At 42.5% G+C, this 17,970-nt stretch overlaps 1 long non-coding RNA gene across 1 annotated transcript in view; it reads right to left on the minus strand.

The window, feature by feature from the left end:
- The window catches only part of LOC140422792 (uncharacterized), a 32,323-nt gene extending 18,689 nt beyond the window's left edge, over nucleotides 1–13,634 (minus strand). The window contains exon 1 of the long non-coding RNA XR_011947609.1: nucleotides 13,461–13,634. This is a non-coding gene — a long non-coding RNA (uncharacterized lncRNA). The remainder of the gene's footprint in view (nucleotides 1–13,460) is intronic.
- Nucleotides 13,635–17,970: the final 4,336 nt, after the last annotated feature.

Here is a 17,970-nt window from a genome sequence, read left to right on the forward strand (position 1 = left end):
ATCTTCACTCTTTGATTTCTCCTCTTGTCTTAACCTGTGACTTTGTGACCTTGTTACTAGACAATCCAGAAAAATCCCAGGATATTCGTCCTTCAGCATTTCAGTTGTCTGATTCTGCACTGGCTTATCAACCACCGTAGGCATCACTCCCACCTACGATCCAGCTATGTCATTACCCATGATAAACTGTATTCCTGGACAAGATAGTTTCTCTATTACTCCTACTATCACTTCACCACTCTTCACTGGACTTTCCAACCTTACCTTATATAATGGAACACTACTCCTCTCACCCTGAATTCCACATATTACCACATTTTCTGGCAACATTCTTCCCAAACTACATAACTCCTCATCTTTTACCATTAAAGATTGACTAGCTCCCGTATCTCTTAAAATTGTGACTTCTTTACCTGCTCCTCCTGGTACACATGAATAAACTTTACACACACAAGTAAATTCTTTAAAGAGATCTGGCACCTTCTTATCAATCACCTCTTGATCAGGCTGTACAATCTTTTACACCTCCTTCACTTCACTTGGGCTTTCCTTTACCACTTTAACAAACCCCACTGTCTTATCCTGTTTTACCACATCAGCCTTCCCAGTGCTTTTCTTCAACCACCAACACTGTGACTTTACATGGCCTAGTTTATTCCAGTGAAAACATTTGAAACTTTTCATTTCCTTTCCACCCTCCTGGATTTCTTTTTTAATCTGAGGTACACTCTCTTATTATCTCCCATCATATCACCTTTGCCTCTACTACTTGAATATTTCTCATGTCCCCAGTTTCTATCCCTCACAGGCTGAAACTGGTGTTGGAAACCAATCTTTGATTTATGAACTAATTCATAATCATCTACCATTTCTGCTGCTAATCTCACAGTTTTAACCCTCTGCTCTTTCACATGAGTTCTCACTATATCAGAAATAGAATTTTTAAACTCCGCCCAAAGTAGAATTTCTCTGAGTGCTTCATACGTTTGGTCTATTTTCAAAGCCTTTATCCACCAATCAAAATTACTCTGTTTGATCCTTTCAAACTCCATGTATGTTTGACCAAATTCTTTCCTTAAATTTCTACACCTTTGTCTGTAAGCTTCAGGCACTAGTCCATATGTACCTAAGATGGATTTTTTTCACCTCCTCATACGTTCCAGATACCTCTTCCGGTAGTGATGCAAACACTTCACTCGCCCTACCTATCAGCTTTGTTTGAATCAGTAATACCCACATGTCCTGTGGCCATTTCATTTGTTTAGCTGACTTCTCAAATGAAATAAAAAAGGCTTCTGCCTCCTTCTCGTCAAACCTTGGCAATGCTTGGACATATTTAAATAGATTCCCACCAAGCCTTCGACTTTGACCTGTTTCTCACTATCCTCATCACTATCATTCAACTGGACGTTTCCCTTTACGTCTGCCAATTTTAACTGACTGTTATGTTTCATGGCCATTTTCTGAAGTTCAAACTCTCTCTCTTTATCTTTTTCCCTGATCTGTATCTCCCTTTCTCTTTCTTTTTGTTCTGCTAGGGCTATTCTTTCTTTTCTCCTTTCTTCTCTCTTCTTTTCTTTTTCCTCTCTCTCTCTTTCTTTTTCCGCTCTCTCTCTTTCTTTTCCCTCTCTTTCACATTCAAGCTGCTTTAATTCTTTCTCATGTTTCATTTGTTTAATTCGTAACTGAATTTTTGCCATTTCCAATGAGTCAAACTGTATCTCAGGCAACTTTAAATGCTTAGCCACCGCCATCATTACCTCATCTTTGCGCAGTTTGTCAGGTAATGTTAACTCGCTATTACAACAGTAATGCCAAATCTAACAGTCAGCTTTTAGTCTCTGTCCGTAAGGTACTGCGTGTGACCGTCTCCACCCCAAAAACCTCAGAGCCTCTGAAAGAGCATTGTCCACAACACACTCCCTACTTAAACTAGAATACCACACCTGAAAAGCAACCACAATATGCTCACCCCTCACTGTCTTTAAGTTCACTAAGCCAATCCAATAGATAGACTTATATCCCCCTCGAGCTCCCAATTTGCTATGGGCCAGGGTTTAGAGTAAAGTGTATCATGGAATTCACCTGACCCACAACTTTTAATAGATTGTGGTATGGGGAGCACATAGCCCACTCTACAGGTGTGGTGCAGCAGAAATGGAAAAGTACTTTTTAAAGCAAAACAATGTTTATTCTATGAACTCAGGTGAACCTTTTTAAAACATACAGTGAACATCTTAGCAACCATTAATTCAAATACAACCCCCAAAGAACACAACACTAAGTAATCCTTAATAACTTCCCAAACAACATCCAGAAGACAAAATAAACACCTTTAAACAGAAGCACATTAGGTTTACATTCACTACTGACAACATTCTAAATTCACCAAATGATCAAAAGATAGTTTTTTCATGGCAGAGAGATCAACAGTGAACCTGCTCTGTCTGGCTTCAGCTCCAACACAGAAAACAAAACTAAAACACACCCGACAGCAAACAGCCTAAAACAAAAGTAAAAAGCTGACGGACAGCCCAGCTCCACCCACACTCTGACATCACTGATAAACACCCATTTCTTAAAGGTACATTTCTTAAACACCCATTTCTTAAAGGTACTCTCACATTTCAAAGTAGAGAATGGGGTTTCAAGCAGAGACTGAAAGTAACAGCTTCAGTCTTCCCACGATTTAATTGTAAGAAATTCCTACTCATCCAGAACTGGATGTTGGATAAGCAGTCCGATAATTTAGCGGCAACGGAGGAGTCAAGAGAGGTGATAGAGACGTAGAGCTGGGTGTCACCAGTTTACATGTGAAAACTAACACTATTGTTTTGGACGATGCCGCCAGGGTACAGCATGTAGTTGAGAAATAGAAGGGGGCCATAGATCAACCTTTGGGGGATACCTGACGTAAGAATTTGGAAGCCGGAAGAGAAGCCATTGCAACTGATTCTCTGGCTACAATTCAATAGCTAAGAGTGTAGCCCCACTGTTAAAATCCACATGAGACTCATGTGGTCGGATAAGTTAGTCTCCCTATGAGTCTTGTTGAGTACGAGCTTCCCCACTGAGGTCAAGGACCCTATCAGCGGGACATGGACAGTATGTATTAAAGCTTGGCCCAAGTGGGAGCCGAGTAGACAGTGGTCCCTACTGGGACCTGTGTACAATGTGTCAATACTTTCTTTGTTCAATAAACAACCAGTTTCTCTTAGCCTCTCATGTGGACTCCTCTGTGGACATAATACTCACCCAGCTGGACTTCAGTGGAAAGGCGCTGGAGGAGGACAGTGAGGCTAGTGGTGTCAAAGGCTGCAGACAAGAGAAGGACAAAGGAGAAAGTTTACCTTTGTCACAGTCACATAAGATCATCATTTGTGACTTTGATAAGAGCTATTTCAATTCTCTGGCAGGTGTGGAAACCTAATTGGACTGATTCAAGCTTTGAGGTCTGAGAAACATAGAAATACATTTGGGAGGTAACAACAGGCTCAAGGACTTTGGAGAGGAAGGTTGGAGTTGGATCGATAGTTTGCAAGGACAGTGGGGTTCTTTTTTTGAGGAGGGTAGTATATAACGGAAGATTAACAGAACAGAGGAGCGATAGCTGAAAGGAGATAACTGCTCACAATGTTGATTTACGTGGGGGACAAAGCGGGAAGTTAGGTGATCAGCATTTTAATGGGAATAGGATTGAAGGAACAGAAGGTTAAACTCACAGGCAAGATGAGGTCAGAGAGGCGTAAGCAGGGATAGGAGAGAAACTAAAGAAACTAAAGTAAGGGCGCGACCACTATGCCACAAGTCCCTTTAAACACAGAATATGCAGAACCATCGCAGTAAAGAAAATAGAAAATTTGCAGCAGGAAGGTTCAATCCAAATTCTTTGACAAAAGTAGAACGTTTAATCGAAGACGACAGAACAGTTAAGCAACTTTTTTTTAAAGCTACTTCTATTTAGTTTTTTAAACCAGATAGTGCCAGTGATATTTCCTTTGTTCTTTTTGATAGAAGTTAAATGTAATAAATATTTTATTATGCTCTGTTATAATACTTCAAACTCTTCAGAGATGTTTTTTCAGTATTGATTTTTAAGAGTATTTTAGTTTATCCCCTTCTGAAAAGAGATTTCTATCCAAATAAATAAGGGCTCAAATTAACTTTACATTTAGCAGGGAACTGTCCAAAAGACTAAAAAAAAGTTGGATAAATTCCCAATTACTGTACCACAAAAAACAAACACAACTACTGAAGGTGGTGCACAGCAGAGATACAAATCTAACCTCCAGAGTGAAGTGAATTTGGAAAGACGTGCTTCATTTTTGCATCTTTTGCGGAGCCTAGATTATTTCAGTTTTCACAGATTACTTCGTTCTTGGCTGTATTCCAACTTCCCAATTGGTACCTATCCTTGGTTTGAGATTTAGAGAACCATGCCTGGCAAATGGTCAGCAAACCCTGCTTGGGAATTACTTTTAAGTACCGGATCGTTGAATGCCTTCAGGAGATCCCACTTCAGTTTTTGAAAGCATTAAGAGTAGCTTGTATAAACTTAAAATGTGCAAATAATTGAATGGTAATTGATATGTTCATAACATTCTTCATATAGAAAAAGTAATAAAACACTGCGGTCTGTGAATTTTCTATCTAGCTTTTAGATACGAATTAGATAGAAATTGAAGCAATATCTTGCTTTTCTACACTCTTCTGAGAGGCAGCTCATCATCACCTTCTCAAGGGCACTTGAGGACTGGCGATGAATACTTGCCAGTGATGTTTACATCCCAAAATTATATATTTTTTAATTCCCAAGTGTGACGATCGGAAGATGTTAGGAAAATTGGAGTATAAGTGTAGTGGCCAATATAAGGGTTAAGAGCCTGGGGTGAGAATGTGTTTATTTAAAAAGGATTTTGATTTTGAAACAGCGGGTGATATTGACATGGAATGTGTTTATCAGTCTGGACTACTGCACAGTGTTTTACCTGGGGAAGTCCCTGGGGGCGTTAATGAATATGTTTTTGAAGAGTGCAGAGATAATCGCTGCAATTTAACCAAATGGGAACAAAGTGCCGGAGCGAGCGCGTTTGGCCGCATGTTTCTCGGCGTTGCAAAAGAGCCTCGGTAGGGAATGCACGGCTGAGGCCACACATAGCCCCATTTTCCACACTGAGGCGCTCCACTCGCCAGATCTCCTCAGTGTAGCGAGTGGCACCCCGATCACTGAAGCCCCCGAGACAAACCCAGGCCCCCACCCAAGCTCCAACTTGCTAAGTGGGAGTCCCTGAGATCCCCCCAACACCCGGCCTAATTGCCATTACGCACACATTGCCACCTTGGCAATGCAAACCTGGCAGCGCCCCTGTCAGCTGGCAGTGTTAGGTGGCACCCAGGGGGCACTGCCAGGGTGCTAGGCTGGAAGTGCCAGGGTACCCAGGTGGTAGCAGCAGTACCAGGGAAGTGCCAGCTGTGGGCGGCACAGTAGCACAGCGGTTAGCACTATTGCTTCACAGCGAAAGGGTCCTAGGGTCACTTTCTGTGCGGAGTCTGCACGTTTCTCCCTGTGTCTGCGTGGGTTTCCTCCTGGTGCTCCGGTTTCCTCCCACAAGTCCCGAAAGGTGTGCTGTTAGGTAATTTGGACATTCTGAATTCTCCCTCCGTCTACCCAAACAGGCGCCGGAGTGTGGCGACTAGAAGCTTTTCACAGTAACTTCATTGCAGTGTTAATGTAAGCCTACTTGTGACAATAAAGATTAATGTAATGTACGGTGCCACCCTGCCCAGAGGCTAAGCACCTGGATGCCTCCAATCCACTGGGATACCCCCCCCCACGAATACTGTTCCATTTGTGGAGACTAGTAGTGAATGACGTTCACTCGAGGTCTCCGAGGCAAAGGAGATAGATCCCAATGCCTCAAGTGCCTCAGGAAACTGCACATTAGAATGAGGCTAGCTGCCTCCCTCTATTATGCAGATTTGCCAAAAGGTGATCCTGCCCACAATGGTCGGGGTTCACTTTGCAACATCTCGTGAGATCGTGTTAGATCTCGCGAGCATTGTGAGCTGGATACAATTCGGGAATGGGATCGCCCAGCTTCTATCGGCCCCATTGTACCACAGCGCACTGTTTTTAGGTGAAACATGGCCATTCGATCATGCCCAATATGTTTTCAACTTGGGGAGATGAGGTCATTTCTGGGTGCAGTTCAGAAAAGCAGAGAGGCAGTGAGTTTGGAGATGCTTTGAGGGAGCGAGGAGCTGAGTTCTGATCTGCCTGACTCTGTGTCTACAATTCTTTCCAAATAGGACAGTTTAAAAACAAGTAAGAATATTTTCTAAGCAGAGCAGTCTTGTCTGAAAGCAAGGAAAAGGCTGAAACAATCAGTGGAAGCAGCTATTTGAATATATTCAGTCAGAGTCTCTGCAGTTCTAACCAGAGCCGGAATCTGTTCTGTATCACAAGTATCACCCTATGCCCTTCTAATTTAAAAATGGATTAAGAGCTGTATGTTTCTTTTCTTGTTGTTTAATGGGAAATTGTATAGTAATGTTAAGGGGTAATTCTAAGCTGTTCTTTTTCGGGGGTAAAGTTAATAGTTTAATATTGTATTTATGATAAAAGTTATGTTTTAGAAATACCAAAGACTTTTTTTTTCATGCAATCACTCCTGGAGCGAATCATTCATAGAATCCCTACAGTGCAGAAGGAGACCATTCGGCCCACCAAGTCTGCACCAACCCGGGGCAGCACGGTGGTGCAGTGGTTAGCATTGCTGCCACACGGCGCCGAGGTGCCAGGTCCGATCCCGGCTCTGGGTCACTGTCCGTGTGGAGTTTACACATTAACCCCGTATTTGCGTGGGTTTCGCCCCCACAACACAAAGATGTGCAGGGTAGGTAGATTGGCCACGCTAAATTGCCCCTTAATTGGAAAAAATTAATTGGGTACTCTAAATTTTTTTAAAGTCTGCACCGACCCTCAGAAAGATCACCTTACCTAGGCCCAATCCCCCACCCTTTCCCCATAACCCCTCCTCAGGGCAATTTAGCATAACCAAACCAGAGCACATGGAGGAACCTACGCAGACACAGGAAGGATGTGCAAATTCCACACAGACAGTCAACTGAGGTCAGAATCGAACCCGGGCCCTTGGCGCTGTCAGGCAGCAGTGGGGTCTTTAGCATGTGGAGTGTCAACATGCTCCATGTGAGGAGGTGGTGGCATAGTGGTATTGTCACTGGCTTGTAATCCCGAAACACAGGGTGGCACTCCGGGGGACATGGGTTCAAATCTCACCACAGCAAATGGTGAAATTTGAGTTCAATATAAATCTGGAATTAAAAGTCTAGAAATCATTGCTGATTTTCATCAAACCACATCTCCAGGCCCTGTGGTTGACATCCCCCAAAACAATCACTCGGAGGGGGGAGAAGCAGATTAACTCTTCAGTAGAAAAGAGCTCCTGTGGCTGAGTGATGGAGGGGAAAGGTTCTAATTCCAGGATAAAAGAAAATTACTGCGGATGCTGGAATCAGAAAATTCTGGACAATCTCAGCAGGTCTGACACGATCTGTGGAGAGAGAACGGAGCTAATGTTTCGAGTCTGAACGATTCTTTGTCAAAGCTAGATCTAAATGTTGTTCTAGTTTCAGTGCCAGCTGATCTGCTTTGTGTCGACACAGTCTCATTGTGGGTGATTTCTGTTGGTTGGGCATCCCACTGATGCCTTTGAGTAGGCTGTGCCAATTGCTCCACGCACTATCCAGCCAATGCACATGTGAAATGAAAATCTTTCAGCTCAGATTTTTTTTAAACCCCCCCAATGGTTTTTTTTTAACTATTTTATAAATGGATGTGCTTTCGCCACTAGGTGGCGAGAAAGATCACATAATGAGCCCTCTGCCACAGACAATGACAAAAGCAGCAAATACCAGAAGTAAGATCAGTCAGTGTCTATAAAGACAAATAGACTGGTTAATATTTCCAGTGCATATCCTTTGTCATTTTTGGGAACAGGTACTCAACTGTAATGAAATGCCTTTAATTTGAGAAGCTAGTTCCAATTAGGCACTACAGCGAGGGACATTGTTTTACCAAGCAAATCATCAAAAACTGAATAAAGAATCGCAAAATGACACATTTCATTCCCCTGAGGTTAAAACTACAATTTTTAAATGTATTTTGTTTTTCTTTCTCTTTTGGTGTTCCACTCACCAATGAGCAAAGATTTGAGCAAAATCATCCTCCATTTGACCTGATTGATTGTTTTTTTGAAAAGAAATGAGCCTTCCCTGACCTGGAATCGAACCTGGAGAGCTCAGAATCCAAACCACTGGACCAGCAGGGAAGACACTAATGAACAAAGATTTCCATCCCATCACTCTGCACTGAAACTTAGGTCCCCTAGTTTAAAGCTAATACATCACCCCAGTTCTGTTCAACGGGCAATGTGAAAGTCACCTTAGTCCCCGAGGACCGTAGGCTGCTCTTTCTCTTTTGAGAGAGAGCTGACTGGTGGCGATTTAACCTGAGAGTCACCACACCTCAGGCGAAGGGCAAGGTTGAAAAGGCAGGGCTTTCATGAATAACCTCAGCCAGTACGGGAGTTGAACTCACGCTGTTGTCATCGGTCCGCATCATGAACCAGCTGTCCAGCCAACTGAGCTAACCGACCTCTCAGCAGCCAATGTAAGTTGAATGTGAAGCAGTAAGAAGCATCGATTAAGACCACTGTATGAGATAATATTTTAATCATGTATATGGAAAGATTTGGTGTTTCCAGGATTTATAAAGTTGGATTTCCATTTTCTCTTTCTACTTTAGTAATTCCACATAAGAGTGACTTCTAACAGAACTGCAAGACGAGAAAAGTCATACCACTGAAAATATAAATAGAACAGTCTGAAATCTAATATAAAAGACAAATATTTGTAGCTATATTGTGTATTGAAATGTTTCAAAGTATAAAATACGATAAACATACTTTGACTCCCAGTTAAGCAACGCCACAGTTTTAAAATTCTCATCCTCGTTTACAAGTTCGTCCATCGTCCCTCCCTCCCCCTCTCTCTCTATCTCTGTAATCTTCTCCAGCCCCACAAGTGTCCGTGATATATGCACTCCTCCAATTCGGGCCTCTTGAACATCCTTGATTTTAAATGCTCCACCATTGGTTGGCTATGCCTTCAACTGCCTAAGCCTAAGCCCTGGAATTCCCTTCCTAAACCTCTCTATATCTCTCTCCTCCTTTAAAAACGCTCCTTAAAACCTACCTCAATGAGTGAGTAGTTGTCCGTATGCCCCAATATCTCTTTATGTGTCTCAATGTCAAATGCTGCACAGTGGTGCATTGGTTAGCACTGCTGCCTCATGGCACCGAGGACCCAAGTTTGATCTTGGCCCCGAGTCACTGTCCGTGTGGAGTTTGCACAGTCTCATCATGTCTGCATGGGCCTCACTCCCACAACCCAAAGATGTGCAGGTTAGGTGGATTGGCCACGCTAAATTGCCCCTTTATTGGACAAAAAAGAATTGGGTACTTAAAAAAAATTTTTACATTTGCTTTGAACCACTCCAGTCAGTGAACACATTTTAGTATGTTAAAGGCACTATATAGATATAAGTTGTTGTTGTTAACGTGCAATGTAACTGTCAATGATATATGTAGTAGCCACTCTGTCCAGCAACGTCCTGCAAATAGCAATGTGCTTGATGACTAATTTATCTGTTTTTGGTGTCATTGCTTAAAGTTAATATGTTAGCCAGGGCACACCCAGCTCTTCCCCCAATACTATCATGTGTTACCAAGCTAGCAGGCTGAACTTCAGTTGAGCATGTCACCCAAAGGACAGCATTTCCAACAGTGCAGTCCTCACCTGATACTGCACTCGGGTATCAATTTAAATCAGTGTTTTTCAAACTTTTTGCCCGGGACCCATTTTTACCAATTAGCCATCCTCCTGGACCCACGGCAGCCGAACTTCGTGACCCATGCCGGCCTTCCCGACCCACGCCGGCTGACCTTCGCGACCCTTACCGGTTGACCTTCGCAACCCATGCCAGCCGACCTTCGTGACCCACCATTTTCACTTACCTTTAATGTGACAGGTGAGCCTGGTTGGTCCTCACGATCTCACTTGCTTTGTTATTCAATGTTACATTTCTGATCATGAATTCAGCTGATGATTTAAGATCTCACTGCACCGTTCAAAAATATAAATAGTCCTTCAACTCAACATGTTTAGTCTTCAAATGTCTTTGAAGTTTTGAGGGTTTTAAACTTTTATTTGCCAGTGCTTCCCTACATATGACACACATGAACTATGAATCCCGATTTGCAGTGGCACAATTAATAACCCATACCTCAAGTAATCACCTTGATGCTGCTTTGTTCCCATTTTCAGCGTCTTCTTCATGGCCCTGGAGTTCACACCAGCACTGCTGGCAGCTGCAAAATGGAGGAATCTCTCTCACACCCAGAATATGTGATGTCAGCGAACGGGGCACCTGACCTTCTCTCGCTGCCGCTTACAATGGGAGGACGCTGTCATTTGCTGAAAAAAACTGGCCCTGGACAGCACACTGACATCAGATGGAGGCGGTCCACCCTGCTGGGCTCCGGGCCTGCGCACTGCTTGATCCGGTACACATGCGCAGGATGGACAGCAATCTCAAAACTCCATCGCAGTCGGCATTTTTAAAAGCTGTTGCGGCCAATCAGTTTTCCTCCCGCGATCAGGAACACCACAATCGATTGCACCGCGACCCTCCCTAAACCTGTCTGCGACCCACCCGTGGGTCGTGACCCTGAGATTGAAAACCCCTGATTTGGGCAACACGGTGGCTCAGTTGGCGCTGCTGCCTCACAGGTTCAGGGACCTGGGTTCAATTCCGGCCTTGGATGACTGTCTGTGTGGAGTTTGCACTTTCTCCCCGTGTGTGCGTGTGTTTCCTCCGGGTGCTCCGGTTTCCTCCCACAGTCCAAAGATGTGCAGGTTATGTGGATTGGCCATGCTAAATTGCCCCTTAGTGTCCAAAAGGTTAGGTGGGGTTACTGGGTTACAGGGATAGGGTGGAGGTGTGGCCTTAAGTAGGATGTGCGTTCCAAGGGCCGGTGCAGACTTGATGGGCCGAATGGCCTCTTTCTGCACTGTAAATTCTATGATACTATGAAATTATGCTTTCAAGTCTTCATGTGGGATTGAAATCTATCATCTGCTGAGTCATAAATAAGTGCATTACTAAGTCAACTCTTTAAAAGGCATCCCAAGCAAGAAGCAATCACAGAATTAACATCTAATAGTACCCAGGAAGCCATTCAACACATTAAGCCTGAGGCTAGATTTTACTCTGACACTTTCATTAAACTTATTGGTGCATTTTTACATGCAAATCATTAAGTCAATATAATATGTATATTTTACTTTGAAAATCACTTTATTTCTATTAAGTACTTGGTGCCATCAACTCCAAGCTGGTTATAGAGGTGTTTAAGGGTTTAACTATGAATTGTCCACCAGATGGCACCAGAGCCTATGCCTGCCTGCACTACCATAGATTTAACTATTTTCCTCCTAACAAGGTAAAAACAACAAGATCATTGTAGAGATTTTTTTAGCAATTCTAAAACAATGATGCAATGATTTAATAAGTGCAATAGAGGTACTTAAGGAGTGAGAATGTGGTATTGCAAGGAGCAGTATAGGTGTGGTTAAGGGAAAGTTGCATAAACACACGAGGGAGAAATGAAGAGTTGTGCTGATAGAGTTAGATGAAGTTTATGTAGAGAATAAACACTGGCATAGACCTGAAGGTATGAAAAGCCTGTTTCTGTGCTGTACATTCCTTGTAATTTTCATAAATTGCTTACAATTGTCTAATTATATCTAGTAGTGAGTCATGAATACAGCCCAGTCCATCATGCAGACCCACCCTCCTATCCACTGAATCTGTCTACACTTTCCGCTGCGAGAACACGCACCAACAGATTCAAAAACAGCTTTTTCGCTGCTGTTACCAGACTCCTCAATGGACAGAACTTTTTTTTAAATAAATTTAGAGTACCCAATTATTTTTTTCCAATTAAGGGGCAATTTAGCATGGCCAATCCTCCTAACCTGCACATCTTTGGGTTGTGGGGGTGAAACCCACGCAGACACGGGGACAATATGCAAACTCCATGAATGGATAGAACTGATCTCTTTACTCATCTTCTCTACTGTTGTAGCACTACACTCCGTATGTTTCACCAGATGTCTTTGTCTATGTATTTACATTGTGTATACATAGTACGGGTAGCATATTTGCACAGTGGTTAGCACTGTTGCTTCATAGCGTTAGGGACCCAGGTTCGATTCCCGGCTTGGGTCACTGTCTGGTGGAGTCTGCACGTTCGCCTTGTGTCTGCATGGGTTTCCTCCAGGTGCTCCGGTTTCCTCCCACAAGTCCCGAAAAACGTGCTTGTTGGGTGAATTGGACATTCCGATTTCTCCCTCAGTGTACCCAAACAGGTGCCAGAGTGTGGCGAGTAGGGGATTTTCACAGTAACTTCATTGCAGTATTAATGTAAACCTACTTGGGGGCAGCACGGTGGCACAATGGTTAACATTGCTGCCTACAGCGCTGAGGACCCAGGTTCGAATCCCGGCCCTGGGTCACTGTACATGTAGAGTTTGCACATTCTCACCATGTCTGCGTGGGTTTCACCCCCACAACCCAAAGATGTGCAGGAGAGGTGGTTTGGCCATGTTAAATTGCCAATTGATTGGAAAAAATAATTGAGTACTCTAAATTTATTTTTTTTTAATGTAAAGCCTATTTGTGACACTAATAAAGATTATTATGTCCTGTGTTTTTCAAAATAATTGGGTACTCGAATTTTTTTTTTTTAATTTCTGTCCATTGAGGAGTCTGGTACCATCTGCCTGGAGAACAAAATTTTCATTGTACCTTGGCACACATGACAATAAATCTAAATCTACTTTTAGTATACCTTCAGAAAAATTCTATGCTGCAAATTTATGATGGTTGGCAACTTGTTTGCTAGAAGTAAAAATAAACCTCCAATGCACATTCTGTTTTCCATGGGCAACACTTTGTTTACTAGGCTGTGGTATGTGGTGTGATATGACAGACATAACAGAGGGAGTCTGTATAACATCACAGTATAACATTAGGGTTTGGGTCCTCTTTTAGCAAATTGTCACTGTACATTGATTTTCATGCTTATTCCTACTATTAAAAAAAGCAACGATATCATCTTTTTAAAAATGGAACTTACAGCTGGTGTCTTTTACAAATACTGTTTATCAAAAGGTACCTGAACTTTCTGCATAAATGAATGCACTCATGTTACCTTAATTCTACACATATGTAAACATACGGAGTACATTTTATAATGTATTAAATTTACAGTTACATCTGCTCTAAATACAGAAAATAACTTTTATCATCTTACCATCATCGTGGGGGCAGACGGTGGCACAGTGGTTAGCACTGCTGCCTCTGCGCCGAGGACCCAGGTTCGATCTCGACCCCAGGTTACTGTCCGTGTGGGGTTTGTACATTCTCTCCATGTCTGGGTGGGTCTCACCCCCACAATATGCAGGGTAGGTGGGTTGGCCACACTTAATTGTCCCTTAATTGGAAAAAAATAAATTGGGTACTTTAAATTTTTAAAAAAACTTACCATCATCATTCTTACTGCACCTTTGAGGATTATGGAGCGGTAACCAATCGCTGTCACCTAATTCTGTCTAGAGCTTTTACCTCCAGCTCACATATTTGTGAATGCTCTTCACCTCCATCATTGCTATTGTTTTGACTAGAAGTTCTCTTCATCAAATTCTAGCAACTATTCCTCCTGGCTTCCATTTCCATGTTTGCTTCAGGTTGTTTGCGTCAAACATTCTTAAACACAGACAATGTAGAACCATTGTCTCTTCTAGACATTTATGGTCATTGGGTACATCTGTCAAGTACATTTTTATTCACCATTTTCTTAAACCATCTCATGTTAAGAAGTCACCACAAGCATCCACACTGGAATCTGAGGCTGTATGTTGGGCAAATACACTGGTTGCAGATCAGAAGTGTGGCCATACAAAGAAGTTCAACAAATTCCAGTGTGGAAAATAACTACAGGGTGATATAAAACCTCGAGGGTGATATGCTGTAAATCCTTACACCAAAGGCAGGATACAAAAGCTGGAAGGAAGTTGTATAGTTGGTCGAACCACACAATTCAATTCCCAATTAATCAATTGGAGGTTATTTGAGCTGACAGATATGTTCGTCCCAAGTCAGGTCCAAAAAGTAAATGTGTAAAAAAAACACTCTCCCCTATCTCAGTAATTAATAAGAGTAATCAGACAGTCATTCAAAGGCTTGCAAGGTTCTGCCATTCTGTCACTTTGAAACAAGCCCACTTTGAATTTATTGCTCAATTTTAAAGGACATCTATCTTTAACTGTGCTTTTTGACTAGGCATTTATGGCCTGGTTTGAGATAAACTGTTTATAATGTTCACTTTTATATGATTGTTAGGAACATCATTAATTGTTTAGTCAAAGGCTCACCCCTTTTAATTAAAACAGACAAGCTTCAGAAGCATTGTACATGACAAACGAACCAGAGTTCTTCGATAATGTGCACACGCAAAGAGTTCATACACATCCTTGTGTATAAAGACATGCTATGGCACACTTTTCTTCAATTATTTGTCACCCATTTTGCCTCTTTACCTTTTAATTGCCAGCAATTTCCTTTACACCAGAACAGTTCCTACTCAAAGCCTGTTGCGGTTCGAAGCAATTTCAAGTGCAACATATCTGTGTGGAAACCTGTGTGCAGCATGCAGCAGGAAGAACATTTCCATTAGTAATAAGGGTGGCATTGAGGAGAGAGGCTCCTGATGATTATTTTTCTCAAAGAATGCTGACTTGCAGAACAAGGCCTGTAGTTTTCATGGTCAGCATAAAATGTTAATGGCTATATAAAAAACTGAGGTTGATAGGTATTTGTTAACTACAGGTATTAAGGGATATGGGGTGAAGGTGGAGGGCAGCATGGTAGCACAGGTGGCTAGCACTGTGGCTTCACAGCGCCAGGGTCCCAGGTTTGATTCCTCGCTGGGTCACTGTGCGGAGTCTGCACATTCTCCCCATGTCTGCGTGGGTTTCCTCTGGGTACTCCGGTTTCCTCCCACAGTCCAAAGATGTGCAGGTTAGGTGGATTGGCCATGCTAAAATGCCCTTACTGTCCAAAAAAGATGAGGAGGGGTTATTGGGTTACCGGGATAGAGTGGCGGTGAGGGCTTAAGTGGGTTGGTGCAGATTCGATGGGCCGAATGGCCTCCTTCGGCACTGTATGTTCTATGTTCTATATGGCACAAAGTCACAGATTGGCCATGATCTTATTAAATGATGAAAGAGGAGATAAATTATTTTTTTTAAATAAATTTAGAGTACCCAATTCATTTTTTTTAATTAATGGGCAAATTAGCGTGGCCAATCCACCTAGCCATCACATCTTTGTGTTGTGGGGGCAATACCCACACAAACATGTGGAGAATGTGCAAACTCCACACAGACAGTGACCCAGAGCTGGGATCTAACCTGGGACCTCGGCGCAGTGAGGCAGCAGGGCTAACCCACTACGCCACCGTGCTGCCCATGAGAAGATAAATGACCTATCATTGCAAAGTATAATAGTGCTTCTTTTAAGCTTCGCTATGTTCTCATGGCAGCATGTACTTCTTCCAAGACCAATATATCTACCTGGTGTACAGTCTCCAGAGTTTTTTTTAAATTTAAAGTACCCAATTCTTTTTTTTCCCCCAAGTAAGGGCTAATTTGGCATGGCCAATCTACCTACACTGCACATCTTTGGGTTGTGGGGGTCAGACCCACGTAGACACGGGACAGTGAGCCAGGCTGGGATTGAACCTGTGTCCTCAGCGCTGTGAGGCAGCAGTGCTAACCATTGCACCACCGTGCCATCCCTACAGTCCGCAGAGATAAATATACTTTTCCAGGTTGGATGTGATTCAAGATTCTACGCAAGTAAAGCATAACTTTCTGCCTTTTTGTATCTGTCTCAAAATGAAGGTAAATGCTCTATTAGTCTCCACCACTGCTTTATGCACTGTCCACTTTTAGTGATTTACATTCAGGGATAGTCAAACCTATTTGCTCTGCCACAGTTCCTAGTTTATCCCCATTCAGAAAATACTCAGATTTGTATTTCTTGGATACCATTAATTTGATCCCCGCATGCCCACCACCTTCCCCAATTTCTATACCGCCTTCCTGATTCCTTCCTAAATCAAACAGATCCATGGCTTTCTTCATCATCTCAAATATAAAGATATATTTATGCATTCATTGCATAATAATTTGCCGATACTTTAACAGAGGTGGCATGGTGGCTCAGTGGTTAACACCGTTGTCTCACAGCACCAGGGACCTGGATTGAATTCTGGCCTTGAGTGACTGTCTGTGTGGAGTTTGTATGCTCTCCCCATGTCTGCATGGGTTTCCTCTGGGTGTTCCGGTTTCCTCCCACAGGCCAAAGATGTACAGGTTAGGTGGATTGGCCATGCTAAATTGTCTCTTAGTGTCCAAAGATGTGCAGGTTGGGTGGGGTTATAGGGATAAGACCGGGGAGTGGACCTAGGTGGGGTGCTCTTTCAGAGGGCCAGTGCAGACTAGATGGGTGGAATGGCGTCCTTCTGTACTGTAGGAATTCTATGGTTCTAAGGTTGCAGCTCAATCCCATCCAATATCCAATTATATTGAGTTGTTCATTATCTCTGGGCAAATGATTGTAATATCCTGTATATTATAGACTGCGCTCAGTCCCAGCATTGCATCACCAGGAGACCATGTTCCTACTGCCCTATAATCATGGCCAGAATTTTCAAAATCAGAGTAAGTAATGTGATGTGCTTGATTTCCTTTATCCCAGACAAGATTGTTAGTTTCTCTCTCTTTGGATAAGTATATCTGTTCGGTAAAATTTGGAAATGTCTTCAGAGAATCTGTACTTGAAATCTAATATTTATATAAAATTATAGGATATTTTGTGCTTTTATTATTGTATTGGTCACACCATTTAGAAGCAAAATTAAATATGCATCACAGTAGTTAGCACTGCTGCTTCACAGCGCCAAGGACGTGGGTTCGATTCTCCACTTGGGTCACTATCTGTGTGGAGTCCGCACATTCTCCCCGTGTCTGCCTGAGTTTCCTCTGGGTGCTCCGGATTCCTCCCACCAGTCCCGAAAGACAGACTTGTTAGGTGAATTGGACATTCTGAATTCTCCCTCAATGTACCCGAACAGCCACCGTAGTGTGTCGGCTAGGGGGTTTTCACAGTAACTTCATTGAAGTGTTAATGTAAGCCTACTTTTACACTAATAAAGATTATTACAAAAAAAAGACAAACTACAAGAAACAAAAAACAATCAGAAAGAAACAGAAATATTTATCACGCTGTAAACTGCCAAAGGAGAAATTGACCATTGCCTTGTACTTGCATATCTATAATATTTAGTAAAATATTCTCTTTTCAGACGAAGTATGTATTCACAATTTGCCTAATTGCCAAGCATATTCCACATCTAGGAAATGTGCCTCCAGTCCAACATCAACTGAATTCAGCGATCAGAATTGTGGTCCAATTGGGCACTTTACAAACCAAAGTGAAGGATTTAGCAACATAACTTTTTAAGTGGATTTAGCAGACTGGCTGTTTGTACACACTCAGACATAAAAACGTCACCTGCGTGCAGTATTAACCAAGGTTTTGGCGATTTGCAGATCCTAATTCTGGCCCCTACTCTTAGAGTAAGAGTGTAACTGCAACCTTCAATGCAGGCCCAGATCCAGGTGAATCTCTCACACTGCAGCCCCCAGGAGAGGAAAAAGATATTTATTACAATGAAAGTGGCTGCTCTGATCAGATAC

Source organism: Scyliorhinus torazame, chromosome 5 (assembly GCF_047496885.1).
Source record: "Scyliorhinus torazame isolate Kashiwa2021f chromosome 5, sScyTor2.1, whole genome shotgun sequence".
Classification (NCBI taxonomy): domain Eukaryota; kingdom Metazoa; phylum Chordata; class Chondrichthyes; order Carcharhiniformes; family Scyliorhinidae; genus Scyliorhinus; species Scyliorhinus torazame.